Source organism: Arachis hypogaea, chromosome 20 (genome assembly GCF_003086295.3).
Source record: "Arachis hypogaea cultivar Tifrunner chromosome 20, arahy.Tifrunner.gnm2.J5K5, whole genome shotgun sequence".
NCBI classification, from domain to species: domain Eukaryota; kingdom Viridiplantae; phylum Streptophyta; class Magnoliopsida; order Fabales; family Fabaceae; genus Arachis; species Arachis hypogaea.
In genome coordinates, this window is record NC_092055.1 from 86,632,243 (window position 1) to 86,643,635 (window position 11,393).

The following is an 11,393-nucleotide window of genomic DNA, read 5'->3' on the forward strand; positions in this document are numbered from 1 at the left end:
GCTCGTACTCCCACTCCCTTTGCTTTTTCCAATCAGCTTCTTCCAAAATCCACCATCTTCCATCTTCTTCTTGAGTGTTTCCTTCTACTGTTTCACCTTCCTCCCTTCTTGTTCTACAAAATCTTTTTGGACCTCATCATATGTAGGGATGGCATAGTGAAGATGATGCATATTACTAGACATGTAGTTCAACTTGGCTTGAGTGTTTACGTTGAACTCCTCCCTATGTAGTTGCCGTCCTTCATTAAGTACAGTGAACTCATTGAATGCTTTCATCTGAGCTATTTGCCGCTGATTAAATTCCTGCAAATGCTTATCTTCACGTTCTTGCCTCTCAGTAACTTGGTGGATGGCTTGAGTGAGGTGGGAGTATTGTTCCAGTTGCTGCTCCATTTGTTGTTTCTGCCACTCTTCTTGTTGGCTCATTCAGTTGGACTGAAGGTTTAGTATTTGCTCTTGTCCTTCCATATGTCTCATCCCCAGATCTTCAATGGCCCTTAGAAGGTGATTCATATTCACGTTGGCTGGGTCATGATGCTCTTCTTGTTGATATTCTTCTTGATGAGGCTCCTCTTGGTGGGCTCCTTCTTTCGCTTTTAGCTTCCCTATTTGTGGCCTTCTTTGTTGCTGAGCAGGTGTAGTATAGACAAGACACTGGATTATAACTAGCCTCCCAGGGTTCACCCAGTCTAGATTGCTATCCTCGAAGACCACCTTAGCCTTTGTACATAGTCTGAGAATAGTGCTGGGGTACCAAAGCCTGGCACCCGAATCAGCCTTCTCAGCTGACTCTTGAATCCCCTCAGCTATGAGTTCATGCACATTGATTTCTCCACCCCGTACTAGGCAATTTACCATAGTCGCTCGATTAATATTGACCTCTGAATTATTTGCAGCTGGGAGGATGGACCTCCTTACGAGTTCAAACCACCCTTTGACTTCCGGGCTAAGGTCTCCCCTCTTGATGAACCGGGGTCTTCCATCTGCATAACTCTCCCAATCAGCTGCTATGACACAGATGTCAGTCACGATTTCTATGAGCTCATCATTGTCAGGGCTCTTACTTATCCTTGCTTGATAACTGGGTTTATCAAAATGTGGTGATTTCAAGTGAAGAGTTCTTGTTATAGCATTTGGGCTGAAGTCTACCTCCTTTCCTCTTACATAGCTTTTGAAGGTTAGGGCCCTGGTTTTGTCTTCTCTAACCACATTTGCGTAGAACTCTTTGATGAGGTTTGAATTGATCTTCCCCTCTGGATTAGTGAGCCTTTGCCACCCTCTTTGTTCAATTTTCTCCCGAATCTGTGGGCACTCGTCTTCATTGATTTGGAAGGTTAACTCAGGCAGTATCTTCTTGATCTTGATCCTTTCAAATTCTTGTTCATAGAAGGCAGTTTTGAATCTTTTCTCATCGAAAGAAATGTTCTCCATTGGTTCCTTCCTCTTTTGCCTCTTAGAACTTGATGATGCCATGAATTTGAGTTGCTGTGTGAGGGGATTAGAAGGTAAGGATAGATGAGAAATTTGGTTGGTTAAGACGAGGTGTGATGAAGGGGTTTTGGATGTCGAAAGTGTGAAGTGTGGAGAGTGGGAATTTGAATGTGAGGGGTAAGTATGCACTAGGACTCATTTATATAGGGAGATTATGAGTGAGTGGAGGGTGTGGATTGATGGAATGGTTGCTTGATGGACGGTTGGAGTTGTGCATGGAGAAAGGACAAGGATCATCACTTTATGAGGGTTATTGGTTCGGTCTTCAAGAGTCTCCTTTCTTCAATGTTGCATGGCAATATTTTCCAATGCATTCTTTCTTGAGACAAGTGTGTAGTTTCTCTTCATGAAGTGGTCGAACCTTTCTCATTTAATTGTCCAATCAATCTCCTTCAATGCTCCTCTCCTTTTCCCTATAAAGATCAAATGAGAAAAGTAAGAATTAATATCATAAAAAAAACAAGTTAAACTTTACGGCTAGAATAATAAAAAGAAGAAAAGATTTTGTTTATTCATGAACCCCAACTAACTAACTAACTATGTATCCTTATATGCACATTGGTGGCACCATGGGGTGACACCAAACTTAGTTTGGAGCACTGTGATGAAAAGTTTTGTTCAAAGCTCCAAGACTAGCATGCTCTCTGTTGCATTCATGCTTTCTTGGCATGCTTTGAACACCAAAGTTGTTCTTCACTATATACTGCCTATTACGGATTTCACCAAGTGTTTGTCAAGTCTGGGTTGGAATTCATGAATATTGACTTACTCACTATTTTCTAAAAGCATATAAAACATGTGTTGCCTCCCATGAAGCGCTTCTTTAGCGTCACTAGCTTGACGTTTCTCCCTCATCAGGGTGGTTGGTAATGCTTAAAGTCCTCCCCTCTTGCTGTGGACTTATATCCATTGGTTGTATAAATGATCTCTACATGTTCCAAGGAGAGAACCCTGTTGATAGTGAAGATCTTAGGTAACTGTGATGGTACAGTGGGGATATTAGGGGGGATATCTGGGAAGTAAGCTGAGATCACTTTATCCCCTGGAGAGAAGTCCTCTGTAGGGATCTTCTTATTCCTCCACCCCCTTGGTACCTTCTTCTTTGTCCCTTTTGTGTTGCCTTGCTCTTTGTGACTTCTTCTTATAAGGGAATTTTGTTGTTGTCTTCACATGTCTCTGGTGGTTTAGGTTCCTCCAGCTTTTCCTTGAGCTGTGACAACTGCTTATTTCCTTGTTCATCAACCAAGGGCTTTCCCAGATGGGCTGGTTGTGCTTCAGTGCTTGCTTCCTCTGTCAGCATCTCATTATGATATTTGCTTGGTTCTTTATTCTCTTGGTCTATTTCTTGTGAGAGTTTGAATACATTAAAGCTGAGTCGTTCATCATGGATCCTCAATATTAGCTCCCCTCGCTCTACATCTATGAGTGCTCTAGCTGTAGCTAGGAATGGTCTTCCCAGTATGATTGGGTGGGTGTGACTCTCTTCTATGTCCAGAATGACAAAGTCTATGGGAAGAAAGTATTTCCCAACCTTTACCAACACATTTTCCACCACTCCTATTGCTTGTTTTTGAGTTTTGTCTGCCAGCCTGATGACTACATCTGTGGGCATTATCTCATTGATCTTCAGCCTCTTCACCAGGGATAAGGGCATTAAGTTGATGCTTACTCCCAAATCGCAGAGTGCTTTACCAAACATTGTTTCTCCTATGCCACAGGGGACATGAAAACTCCCTGGATCTTTTCTTTTTGTAGGCAACTGTGGTTGAATGAGGGCACTGAACTCCTTGTTCATCACTATAGTTTGGCCTCCCTTGAGTGAGCTTTTTCTGGGAAGCAGCTCCTTCATATACTTGATGTATGCAGGCATTTGTTGAATAGTCTTGATGAATGGTATGTTGACATGCAGAGATGCAAACAAATATAGAATCCTTGAGTATATTCTCTTCTCCACAGCACCATTGAGCAGTTGGGGAAAAGGTGCATAGAGTCTCAGCAGCTCCTGTTTTGAGATTTCTGGTTCTTGGTAATCTTTTTCCACCTTCTCTGCTGAGGTGTCTCCAGGTTGTTCTGCCAACTTGTTTGGCTTGTCCTCAGTCTCCTTATCACTTATAGTGACCATCTTGCAATCTTCCCATCTTACTTTCTTTGTTTCACCTCTCGGATTCTTCTCTATGTCACTTGGGAATCCATCTGTGAGTTTGGGAATCTGCTCAGAGAGATACCCCACTTGAGATTCCAATCTCTTGATTGTATCTCCTTGGTTCTTAAAATTTGCTCGCACTTCCTCCTTGAATGCCTTATTGTCTTGAATCTCTTTGCCTATGCCTTCAAGTAGATTCTCAATCCTTGAGAGTCTGTCATCAAATTATGGTAGATTGGGATTAGAAGTGGAAGGATGAGGTAAGTTATTTTGGTTTTGATATGGATGTGGAGAGGTGCTGTTATGGGGGTGTTGATATGGTCTAGATGTAAAATGTTGGTGGGCTGCATTGTTGTTAGGATTTGAATGTCTTTGATCTAGGCCTTGGTCTTGTTGATTTCCCCACCCAAAGTTTGGGTGATTCCTCCATCCAGGGTTATAGGTCTTAGAGTATGGATCATGGTTTTGCCTAGGTGAATTCCCAATGTAGTTGGCTTGCTCCTGACTACCCTCTGCTTCTTCATTCACTCCTTCTTGGGTTGTTGATGAAGTAGTGATTGCTGCTACTTGGTTCCTCTCCATTTTCTTGGTGAGGTCAGCCAGCTGCTGGGTAATGAGCTTGTTTTGGACCAGCAGAGCATCTACATTATTTAGCTCTATTACTCCTCTAGTGTTGCCTCTTTCAGAAGCATAGAAATAATCATTCTCTGCTACTGTTTCAATGACATCTATGGCTTCCTCAACGGTCTTCTTCTTGTTCAAAGATCCTCCGGATGAATGGTCTACTGCCTTCTTTGATTCATATGACAGGCCTTCATAGAAAATGTGCAGCTGCACCCATTTGTTGAACATATCTGGTGGGCACCTCCTTGTTAGGTCTTTAAACCTCTCCCATGCTTCATAGAGAGTCTCGCCATCTTGTTGCCTAAAAATTTGGACCTCAGCTCTCGGCCTATTGATTCGTTGAGGAGGGTAAAATCTTGCTAAGAATTTATTCACCACATCTTCCCAGGTTGTCAAGCTCTCCTTCGGGAAAGACTCCAGCCACTTGGCTACCTTATCCTTGAGTGAGAATGGAAATAAGAGCAGTCTATAGGCGTCAGGATGAACACCATTAGATTTCACTGTGTCACATTCTTAGGAAGGTGGTTAGATGTTGATTGGGGTCTTCTTGGACACTTCCTCCGAACGAACAGTTGTTCTGAACAAGGGTGATGAGCTGTGGTTTTAGTTAAAAATTTTTGGCATGGATGGTTGGCTTTTGAATGCTAATTCCACAGTTTCCTGGGTTTGGATTGATGTAAGAGCCTAAAACTCTTCTATCCTCCCTAGCATGATTTGCTCGACCTCCTCCGCCATGGTTGTGAGCCTCTTTTTCATGATGGTTTTTCATGTTTTCTTCCATGTTTGGCTCAAAGTATTCCTCCTCTTCCTCAGCACCAACTACTCTTTTTCCTCTTGCTTCCCTCCTTAATCTAAAGAAGGTTCTCTCAGGTTCAAAATCAAAGGAAGTTGAAGCCCCGCTTCTTCTCCCTGTCATATAACCAACAAGTACAAGCAAGGAATGATGCAGAAAGTATTTCTGTCAGAATGACTGTTAGTGTGAGTGATGCAATATATCAAACAGTTAGTGGGTTAGTGAAATGAATGGTAAATAACTAAAAACGAAAAAGTAGGGGGAAGGGAAGAAATTAACTAAAATTGAAAGTAAATTACTCAAACAGAAAATTAAATCAAACAAAACAAAAATGCTCAATCTAGTTATCTTCCAATTTAATCATTGTTGATGCACAATCAATCCCCGGCAACGGCGCCATAAACTTGATGCACGGAAAACTTGTCTCATAACAAATTCCTTCGGCAAGTGTACCGAATTTGTCGTCAAGTAAAAACTCACAACAGAGTGAGGTCGAATCCCACAGGGATTGATTGATCAAGCAACTTTAATTAGAGGAATATTCTAGTTGAGCGAATCAGAATTTGGGTTGAGAATTGCAAAAAATTAAATGGCGGGAAAGTAATTAACAGAAAAGTAAATGCTAGAAATAAAGAGCTGAATGTAGATGACGGAAAGTAAATTACATAATCTTTAATGGGAATGGGGTAATTGCTCATAAAAGTAAATGACTGAAATTAAAGAGAATGGGTAAGATCAGAAATGGGGAGTTCATTGGGCTCAGGAGATGTTGCATTCTCCGGATCAATTTCATTTTCATCTCTTCCTCAATCAATGCACTCATTGATCTCCTTGGCAATCTTAAGTGATCGAATTACAATTTCTTGTAATTCAATCTCTCAATTCTTGATCAATAGCCAATTCCTTTGTCAATTGCTCATGAGAAGAGATGAAGTATGGTCAATGATTATACCACATGCATTTCCCAAATCAAGTGTTGAGAGGATTATAGTCACATATCCATCCAAACCCAATTTGGTCCAGCATGAGAAAGCATTTCTAGCATGATCTCTTCATTCCTCTTTCAAGGTTCAGAAGAGATCCAAGTTTGGATAGCTTCTTTTCCAAGATAACTACTCAATTGGATGAAGATCGAAAGCTTTCAAGTAAAATCAAGAGAAAAGATAGAAGAAGAATAATGAAAACTAGTATTGATCTATCAAATTATAACAGAGCTCCCTAACCCAATGAAAGGGGTTTAGTTGTTCATAGCTCTGGAAAATGAAAACAAAGATGGAGAATACATGATGAAACTAGAAGTGCAGAGAAAGTAAAATACAGAGAGTAATTCTATGCCAAGACTCTCCCTATAATTTCCAACTCTCCTTTTAATTCAAAGATACTCCTATATATACTACTCTTCTGATTTTCTAGTTGGCTCTTCAAGTCTTGGGTATGGGCCTTTGGATTTTGAGTTTGAAGTAGTTATCTTCTTCATTGGGCTTAGTTTTACTTGCAGAGAGAAAGTGTGAAGTGGGCAGAGACTTTAGCTCAGGACGTTAGTGGTGTTAACGTTTAAGTGGAAATGTGGGTTCGAGAACGTTAGTGACAATCACCTTTTTCACTAACGTTCCTCACCAAAGTAAGAGCCACGTTAACTCCAACATTAGTGGCACAAACGTTGTTAACGTTGAGAAGTCTCCTCCTTCCCTATGTTAGAGTCCACGTTAACTTAGTTAACGTGGCTCCTTAACGTAGGCTTGCCAACCTTCGAGAACGTTAGTGACACTTACCTTTGTCACTAACGTTCCAATGTGCCCCTAGATCCCACGTTAGAGTCCACATTAACTAGGTTAACGTAGCCTTTAACGTGGCCGTGCTAGCCATCTCCAACGTTAGTGACAAAGGTGAATGTCGCTAACGTTGGCTCATCATCTCTCCTCCTCACGTTAGCTTCCACGTTAACTACGTTAACGTGGGAGTTAACGTGGCTCATTGTGGCTTGTGTGGGCTCCTTCCAACGCTAGTGACAATGTTAGGTGTCATTAACGTTCGCGATCACCTTCCTTCTTCACGTTAGCTTCCACGTTAACTAGGTTAATGTGGGAGTTAACGTGGCTTATTGGGGCTTGTGTGGGTTAATCCCAACGTTAGTGACAATGTTTGGTGTCACTAACGTTGTCGATCACCTACTTTCTTCACGTTAGCTTCCACGTTAACTAGGTTAACGTGGAAGTTAACGTGGCTTATTGTGACTTGGCCAACGTTAGTGACAAAGTTGAATGTCACTAACGTTGGCTTCCCCTTTACTTCTTAAAGTTAGAGGCCACGTTAACTAAGTTAACGTGGCTCTTAACGTGGCCACTTATGAGCTTGGTCCAACGTTAGTGACAAAGGTAAGTGTCACTAACGTTGGCGCCATTTCCTTTCCTCCACGTTAGAGTTCACGTTAACTTAGTTAACGTGACTCTTAACGTGGGCAATGATGGCTTCGAGATCGTTATTGGCGATTACTTGATGCCAGGGCATCTTGGCCAGTTTCACTGACCATTTCTTTACTGTTTTTAGGATAGTTTCATGCATTCCCTTAGGAAAAAAGCTAGTTTTGGGTAGATATTCACTTACACCTTGATTCAAGCATACATTGTGCATTTTACATGATTTCATGAGGATTTTGCATGAGTTTAGTGACAAATTATATGCTACATTGCCCATGACTTGGACTAGAACTTTGATGCGCTCTATTGCTTGATTTCAGAACCAAAGGAAGTAAGGAATGGGAGGTAACTTGCAAAGTTAATGAGAAAAATGATTGCCAATAACGCTCTCGAAGCCATCATTGACCACGTTAAGAGTCACGTTAACTAAGTTAACGTGAACTCTAACGTGGAGATGGGAAGTTGAGCCAACGTTAGTAACACTTAACATTGTCACTAACATTGGCAAATGCTAATAAGTGGCCACGTTAGAGTCCACGTTAAATTAATTAACGTGGCCTCTAACGTTAAAAGGGAGAAGAAACGCCAACGTTAGTGACATTCAACACTGTCACTAACGTTGGCCTAAGGAGAAACATACCACGTTAACTCCCACGTTGGTTAACGTGGGAGCTAACGTAAGAAGCAAGAGTGGTCGACAACGTTAGTGACACCCAACATTGTCACTAACGTTGGAGGCAACCACACAACCCCCAAGGAGCCACGTTAACTTCCACGTTAACTTAGTTAACGTGGAAGCTAACGTTGATGAGTGAAAGAATGGCCAACGTTAGTGACACTCAACATTGTCACTAACGTTGGGGATGGCTAAGCATGGCCACGTTAGAAGCCACGTTAACCTAGTTAACGTGGACTCTAACGTGAGACATAGGGGCACCTTGGAACGTTAGTGACAATGTTGAGTGTCACTAACGTTCTCGAAGGATGGCAAGCCCACGTTAAAGAGCCACGTTAACTAAGTTAACGTGGGCTCTAACGTGGGAAGAAAGCGGGCTTTTCAAAGTTATTGGGAATGTTAAGTCTCAATAATGTGTGCGAAGGACTTAGAGGCAACGTTAGTGGCAACGTTTGTGCCACTAACGTTGAAATTAACGTGGCTTTTACTTAGGAATGTTAGTGAGAAAGTTGATTGTCACTAACGTTCTCGAACTCATATTTTCACTAAACGTTAACACCCCTAACATCCTGAGCTAAAGTCTCTGCCCACTTCACACTTTCTCTCTGCAAGTAAAGCTAAGCCCAAATGAAGAAGAGAACTGCTTCAAACTCAAGATCCAAAGGCCCAAAACTTGAAGAGCCAACTAGAAGCTGAGAAAAGTAGTATATATATGAGTGGCTTTAAATTGTTTAGTAGTTCTGAGAGTTGGAAAAGAGAACTACTCTCTGTATTTTACCTTCTCTGCATTTTCTAGTTTTATGATGTATTCTCCCTCTTTGTTTTCATTTTCTAGAGCTATGAACAACTAAACCCCTTTCATTGGGTTAGGGAGCTCTGTTGTAATTTGATGGATCAATACTAATTTTCATTATTCTTCTTCTATCTTTTCTCTTGATTTTACTTGAAAGCTTTCGATCTTCATCCAATTGGGTAGTTATCTTGGAAAAGAAGCTATTCAAACTTGGATCTCTTCTGAACCTTGAAAGAGGAATGAAGAGATCAAGCTAGAAATGCTTTCTCATGCTGGACCAAATTGGGTTTGGATGGGTATGTGACTATAACCCTCTCAATACTTGATTTGGGAAATGTATGTGGTATAATCAGTGACTATACTTCATCTCTTCTCATGAGCAATTGACCAAGGAATTGGCTATTGATCAAGATTTGAGGGATTAAATTTGTAATTCAATCAATTAAGATTGCCAAGGAGATCAATGAGTGCATTGATTGAGGAAGAGATGAAAATGAACTTGATCCGGAGGATTGCAATATCTCCTAAGCCCAATGAACTCCCCATCTCTGATCTTACCCATTCTCTTTAATTTTTGCCATTTACCTTTATGAGAAAATCCCCCATTCCCATTTACAATTCTGCAATTTACTTTCAGTCATTTACTTCCAGTCCTTTAATTCTGGTATTTACTTTTCTGTTATTTACATTCCCGCCATTTTATTTTCTGCAACTCTCAACCAAAATTTTGGATTCGCTCAACTAGAACATTCTTCTGATTAAAGTTGCTTGATCAATCAATCCATGTGGGATTCGACCTCACTCTATTGTGAGTTTTTACTTGACGACAAATTCGGTACACTTGCCGAAGGAAATTTGTTGAGAGACAGTTTCCACCCGCATCAAGTTTATGGCGCCATTGCCGGGGATTGATTGTGCATCAACAATGATTAAATTGGAAGATCACTAGATTGAGCATTTTTATTTTGTGAATTTCATTTTCTCTTTGAGTGATTTACTTTCTGTTTTAGTTAAACTTCTTCCCTTCCCCCTCTACTCTTTTGTTTTTCTTTGTTATTTTCAATTCTGTTTGCTAATCCACTAACTGTTTGATATATTGCATCACCCACAACTAACAGTAATTCTGACAAAAATACTTTCTGCACCTATCTTTTCTTGGTTGCACTTGATGGTTGTATGACAGGAAGAAGAAGTGGGGCTTCAACTTCCTTCGATTCTGAACCTGAGAGGACCTTCCTTAGATTAAGGAGGGAGGCAAGAGGAAAGAAAGTGGTTGGTGCTGAGGAAGAGGAGGAATTTTTTGAACCAAACATGGAAGACAATATGGAAAACCATCATGAAGAAGAGGATCACAACCATGGGGGAGGAGGTAGAGCAAATCATGCTGGTGAGGATAGAAGAATTTTGGGCTCTTACATCAATCCAAACCCATGCAATTGTGGAAGTAGCATCCAAAAGCCAACAATCCATGCCAACAACTTTGAACTTAAACCACAGCTCATCACCCTTGTTCAGAACAACTGTTCGTTTGGAGGAGGTGTTCAAGAAGACCCCAATCAACATCTAACCACCTTCCTGAGGATATGTGACATAGTAAAGTCTAATGGTGTTCATCCTGACACCTATAGACTGCTCTTGTTTCCATTCTCACTTAAGGATAAAGCAGCCAAATGGCTGGAGTCTTTCCCAAAGGAGAGCTTGACAACTTGGGAGGATGTGGTGAACAAATTCTTAGCAAGATTTTACCCCCCTCAACGAATCAATAGGCTGAGAGCTGAGGTTCAAACTTTCAAGCAACAAGATGGTGAGACTCTATATGAAGCATGGGAGAGGTTCAAGGACTTAACAAGGAGGTGTCCACCTGACATGTTCAAGGAATGGGTGCAGCTGCACATTTTCTATGAAGGGCTCTCTTACGAGTCAAAGAAGGCCGTAGACCATTCATCCGGAGGATCCTTGAACAAGAAGAAAACCATTGAGGAGGCTATAGATGTCATTGAAACAGTAGCAGAGAACGACTACTTCTATGCTTCCGAAAGAGGAAACACAAGAGGAGTAATGGAGCTAAATAATGTAGATGCTCTGTTGGCCCAAAACAAGCTCATTATCCAGCAGCTGGCTGACCTCACCAAGAAGATGGAGAGGAACCAAGTAGCAGCAATCTCAACTTCATCAACAACCCAAGAAGGAGTGAATGAAGAAGCAGAGGGTAGTCAGGAGCAAGCCAACTACATTGGGAATTCACCAAGGCAAAACTATGATCCATACTCCAAGACCTACAACCCTGGATGGAGAAACCACCCAAACTTTGGGTGGGAAAGTCAGCAAGATCAAAACCAAGACCAGAGACGTTACAACTCCAACAACAATGCAGCTCACCAATAATTCACACAGAGGACATCTCAACACCCCCACAACAACACTTCTCCACACGCCTATCAAAACCAAAACAGCAC

At 41.3% G+C, this 11,393-nt stretch overlaps 1 non-coding gene across 1 annotated transcript; it reads right to left on the minus strand.

The window, feature by feature from the left end:
• Positions 1–10,701: 10,701 nt before the first annotated feature.
• Positions 10,702–10,805, minus strand: LOC112787770 (small nucleolar RNA R71). The gene has a single exon (XR_003195163.1). It is a non-coding gene; the product is annotated as a small nucleolar RNA R71 (small nucleolar RNA).
• Positions 10,806–11,393: the final 588 nt, after the last annotated feature.